The sequence below is a fragment of the Apium graveolens genome, chromosome 8 (assembly GCF_009905375.1).
Source record: "Apium graveolens cultivar Ventura chromosome 8, ASM990537v1, whole genome shotgun sequence".
NCBI classification, from domain to species: Eukaryota; Viridiplantae; Streptophyta; class Magnoliopsida; order Apiales; family Apiaceae; genus Apium; species Apium graveolens.
The window spans coordinates 97,153,882-97,159,816 of NC_133654.1; the positions used below are offsets into that span (position 1 = coordinate 97,153,882).

Consider the following 5,935-nt stretch of genomic DNA (forward strand, 5'->3'; position numbering starts at 1 on the left):
TCTAAAAATTGGGATTATTACACTTTTGCAAACAAATGCTCCAATTTTGATGCAATCCCAATTCTCAGTCAACAAATTGGGTATGCTCTCATAAATCAAACTCATTTTGATTATGCAAATGTTGTTTTAGGCTTTATTGGGGATAGGATGACAGAAGATAGAAATACTGTATATATTGCTAGATTCTGTCAGCTTATTTATAGTTCTTGTTGTTCTGATACACCCCAATTAGCAAGTGAGTTAATTGTACCATTTAAGCTTGCTAAGAGAGCTTTTATTGACTTTTTATCTGTTGATAATAAGAAAACTGTTTTAAGACCCCTCCAAATTCCTACATTTGTCAAACAGTTTTTGGTAAACTCTGACCCATCCACATACACTGCTCTATATCCTGATGTCCAACCATCCCAACCTCCATCAGAACCTCCAACCACTACACAACCAACAACTTCTCAACCACAACCACAACCTACCATCAGGACATATTTCAAACCAACATAGTCATCTCAACCTCAATCATCAGCACATACTATCAGACCTTCACCTTTCAGGCTAAAAAGGACAAAGTCTGTTCCTCAGCCTTCACAAAAGAGAAGGAAACTGATTCTCGGGGATGAATCTGATAGTGAAGAGGAAGCACAGGTTCATGCGTCAGAACCAGTGATAGTTGAAGCTGAGAATGTCACTTCTCAGAAAGAAACTGTAGCTCAAGATTCTGATTCCTTGAAAAGAAAGAGAACTGTAATTTCTAATGCTGCTAAAGCAACTCCTTCATTGGCAAGGAGATTGAAGAAAATGAGGGCAAAGAGGTATAATGCTAAGCCTACATCTGAGGATACAACTGAGGCTGAGGAAGGGGATCAGGATTCTCTGATATCATCATAACCTGTTGTAATTGAAGCTCTGCCATCCCATACTTAAGCTCAAGATACTCTGCCAACACCTCATGTCTCTCCTATTAAAGCTACAGATGATGCTGAAGAACAAGCTGCAAATTCTGAAATAGATATTCACAATCTGAATATACCAAATGTTCTCTATCTGGAAGCTCCACCAACAGCACCTCAGACATCTCCAACTCATTCTCCAATCTTAAATGCTGATGCTGAGATACCATCTACACCAATTCTGGATCAAGAACCTGAATATCAGAATTTAGATGAAATTGAATCATAAACTCCTATAGCCTTAAAAACTGTAGTGTTATCAGAGGATAATAAGTCTTCATCAAGTTCTGGAGATAGTGTCTCAGTACATACTCCAGCTCCTGTACTTGAAAAAGAAGCATTGGTCAAGAAATTTATTGAGCAAGCTGCTCCTATTCCTTGGGAAGATACTCACAGAGGTGTGGAGTGGACCAAGAAGTGGAATGAAACTGATTTCGTTCCAAGCTCCAAAGTATTTATAGACCATATTGGTAAAGCTGATGAGTTGCTCACTAATACTGATTTCAAGACACAACTCAAAGTCACAGCTCTGTCTACCAAAAATCTTCAAGGTCTACACTATGTTACTCAAGAAAAGGTTGATAAACTTCTAGAAAAGGCTGAAAAGCTGGATATGGAGACCAAGCTTGACAAAAAGAGGTTTATCAGACCTATTTTTGAAAAGGTAGAAGCAATTGAGAAAACTCAAGAGAATAAACAGGCCCAAATCACTGAGGTTCTGACTAATCAAGCTTCTCAACAGGCTCAATTGGATGAAATTCAATCTTCAGTTGAACTTCTTCTCTCACTCCTACTATCAGATGATGCCAAAAAGGGGGAGAAGATAGTTAAGTCCAAATACTCTAATGATCAATTACTGAAGAAGAAAGATGATGAAGCTGATGACCAGAGAAAACCTAGAAAGGGTAGAGGTCAAGTTCAAGGAAAAGAGCAGAGCAGCAAGGTTTCTTCAAGGAAACTAATTACTGATGCAAGCAAATCTTCTACTCAAAAGAAGACAAGTTCTGAAGCTGCTCAAACTGAAAATCTGATAGTAAGTACTGAAACTCAAAATCTGATATCAAGTTCTGATGAGCAAAGTCTGATGACAAAGCCTGATGTTCTAATACAAGGTGGAAGTCAAGATTCTCAAAAGTTCATGCAAACTCTGAAGCTCAAGGGGAAGCAGACAATAGTCTACTACAAGGATCCCAAGATTCAGACATTGATGAGGAAATTTCTAGAAGATTATTTCTGAAGCATAATCCAGGAATGGATTTAGAAAATCTCAAGGAGGAAGAAGCTAGATTTAAAGCTGAAAAGAAAAATCTAAAGGCAAAAGCTTCTATTGCAAAGAAGCCTCCAAGGCCTAAGAAAAAGGCATTGTGATCAAGGAGAAGTCACATACTGAGGTATCAAAGCCCAAGACAAGATCACAATCTGAGATTGATCCCAAAGACAAAGGGAAATGAAAAGTTGATGAACCAACCAAGTCACTGGAGATGAAAATTCCTCAAATTCTGATAAAGCCAGTGTGCAAAATGGTTCAAGTTACTGATAATAATCTTACTGCAGATAAAGATGTTCAAACTCTGAAAAGAAAGAAGATTTCTGAAGAATCAAAGACAACCTCTGAAAAGGCTCAAGTTGTTTAGAGTGAAGAACAACAAGCAACAACAGAAATAGCAAGTTTTGATAAAGTCATCAAGTCAACCTCTGACAGTGCTCAAGTTGATTTAGACAAAATGGAAGTAACTGAAAAAAAGAAACTTCTGTGGAAAAATGTCAAACCATCAGATCCAAAGAAAAGCCAATTGTTGTCTACTTTCATGACTATTGGGTTAAATGCTAGAGAACTAAGAGACATGGCTGGACTAGGTTCTGATGAAGCTAAGATCAAAACAGGAGTTGAAGTTGCTACTAGAGATCCATTTATATTGACTGACAGACCTCTTGAAGATGTTACACAGAAACACCTTAATAAGGTTATCTCTGTTCAAGTGGTACTGGATGCTCATGACAAGCACAATGTCAAGGAAAATCTGATTCTATTTCTTAAAGATGGAAGGACATATCAGATGTCAAAATCAGATGTTTTAAACAAGTCACTGAAAGAACTTCCATTCTTTCATTACCTTTTAGAGGTAAAGTCTGATATTACCAGGAGATGGTCAAATTTCATATTGAAGACCATCAGAGATAAAGCAAGAATTTCTGGATCAAGAGTTACATAATTCATTCCTAGTATTGTTGAAGATGATGGAAGTGAAATTTGATAAGTGGCATTTTATACCACTTAGAACGTCTTAAAATGGCTTAAATTGGTGTCTTGAAATCAAGTATTTTGTGTATTTGATGCATTTTTCTAGTGTTTATGCATTTCAGGGTATTAGTTGCATTTCGGGGGAGGAATCATCAAGAATAAGCCTTGGCATGTGTTCACCATTGCGAAAGGAAAGAAACGGGCAGATTACGGTGAAGAAACGGAGCAAAATCAGATTTTTTCCAGTAGAGGTCTGAGCGCCGGCTCAGCATTGCTGAGCGGCCGCGCAGCAAGCTGAGCGCCCGCTCAGCTATGCTGAGCAGCCGCGCAGGGTCGGGGAAAAAATATATTATTTTAGGACTTCTACTTCTGTTTGGTTTCCACTTCTATGTAATCTGAGTTTTATGGGACTATTATATAAGTAGATTTGAGACGTTTTCACAAAGGGGGATTGAAGAAGATCGTGTTTTTACGCAAGGAGCGAAGGAGATAAGGAAGAAGACCGATTTAGCACACTGCAACGAAGAGGAAGCATATCTTCTTGTGATTCTTGTTTCGTTGTAACGTTGGATGCTAGTTTTCTTGCTTTGAACTTATTTACTCTTGTGACGTACTCTGTTTTAATATAATTAGTTTAGTTATTATTTTCTTGTGTTTGTTTATCATGATTTCATATGAACCCATGATGACGATAAGTGCTATTATGGGCTGATCGTGATCATGGGGTTGCAACGGATTTATTATGGAATTCTTTAGTTAATTGTTTAATACTTTAGTGTGTGATGATTGTATGATATCTAGTATTGGTTGTGCGTAGTCGTCTTATGTGCGTCGCGAACATATAAGATAGGGTGTTAATCTCTTGTGAAGCGACGGTGGATCTTGAGATTTAGAACTTGCCATGCTAGCATAGGTTCATGTACGTTATATATGATTAGTGGGTAACTCTAACAGTTTTATTTGCCCTATGTAATCAAAAGGAATAACTTGTGCTTAAATCGTTGTGTTGTCAATTTCTGTAGACATATAGGAACTCAACATAATTGATGACTATTCAACTTCTATCTTAATTGTGGATGCTTGGTAGAATGGTATTAGTACAATGAAAGTTGGCTTTTATCAGTTTCGTGTTATTCGATTAATATCATCACTGTCACATGCTAAAGGTAACAACAATGGCTATTGAAGGAAGTAATAATGAAGTTGTCATCTCATGAGTCTTTTATTGTTGATAAATTGAAGTGTTAGTTAAGTGATTAATTAAGTAGTTAATTGTAGTTAATATTTAATCAACAATTTTAAGTGTTGGTGTCTTAACATTGAGAAGTAATCATACATTGGTGAGTGAGTTCAATTAGACAATAATTTAGTCTGAGTCTCTGTGGGAACGAACTAGAAAGTATTCTATATTACTTGCGAACGCGTATACTTGCGTGAATATTAGTGCATGTTTTCACCCTAACAAGTTTTTGGCGCCGCTTCCGGGGACTCGGCGTATTTGTTTAGTTTATGTACTTACCATCATTGGTCATTAGGACTCATTGATTAGGACGTAGTAGTTAATTATTGTTTTCGATTGTGTTTCAGGTAATTTAGCAAGCGTTTATGCAAACTCGTTCTCGTGCTCGCAAGAGGACTTTAGATACAGCTGAGGAGACAGACGAAGTTCTTGATATTCCGGACAAGTTAGATTTTGAGGATTCGGATTCAGGAACTGAGCAGAAAGAACCAGTACACATGGGAGATCATATTGTTCAAGCTGATCCAGCTCTTATGGATTTTTCTCGGCCTAAAATTGATGACATTCAGTCAAGCATCCTTCATCCGGCTATTCAAGCTAACACCTTTGAAATCAAGCCGGGCACTATTCAGATGGTGCAGAATTCTGTTTCTTTTGGAGGAGCGGCAACTGAAGACCCCAACATGCACATAAGGAATTTTGTCGAGATCTGCAGCACTTTTAAGTACAATGGCGTGACTGATGAGGCTATCAAGTTGAGGCTTTTCCTATTCTCACTGAGGGACAAGGCTAAAGACTGGTTACATTCTGAACCAGCTGGGTCCATCACTATGTGGCAAGATCTTGCGCAAAAGTTTCTGGTGAAGTTTTATCCGATGTCAAAGACTGCTGCTATGAGGAGTGCTCTTACTCAGTTTGCGCAGCAACCTACAGAATCTATGTGCGAGGCTTGGGAACGCTACAAGGAAATGTTGAGAAAATGTCCACATCATGGAATGCCGGATTGGATGGTGATCACTGGTTTCTATAATGGTTTGGGGGCCCAATCTCGGCCCATGCTTGATGCAGCAGCTAGAGGCGCCTTATGGGCTAAAAGCTATACTGAGGCGTATAATCTTATAGAGACGATGGCTGCAAATGAGCATCAAAACCCAACTCAGAGGATGACGTCAGGCAAGGTAGAAGGTATTCTGGAAGTTGATGCAGCCACCGTTATTGCAGCCCAGCTCCAAGCGCTATCAATGAAGGTTGATTCTCTGGCTACATATGGAGTTAATCAAATAGCTATGGTTTGTGAGCTTTGTGTAGGTTCTCATGCTACGGATCAGTGTTCTCTTGTCAACGAATCTGTTCAGTATGTGAATAACTATCAGCGACAACAGCAGCCTGTGCCAGTAACCTATCATCCTAACAACAGAAATCATCCAAATTTCAGCTGGGGAAATAATCAGAATGCTATTCAGCCACCATATCAGCAAGGAGTGAGTAAACAGTTTAACCCACCTG

The 5,935-nt window shown here is 38.6% G+C and overlaps 1 non-coding gene across 1 annotated transcript; it reads right to left on the minus strand.

The window, feature by feature from the left end:
• Positions 1-5,319: 5,319 nt before the first annotated feature.
• LOC141681523 (small nucleolar RNA R71) lies at positions 5,320-5,426 on the minus strand. Its single transcript, XR_012558952.1, has one exon. It is a non-coding gene; the product is annotated as a small nucleolar RNA R71 (small nucleolar RNA).
• Positions 5,427-5,935: the final 509 nt, after the last annotated feature.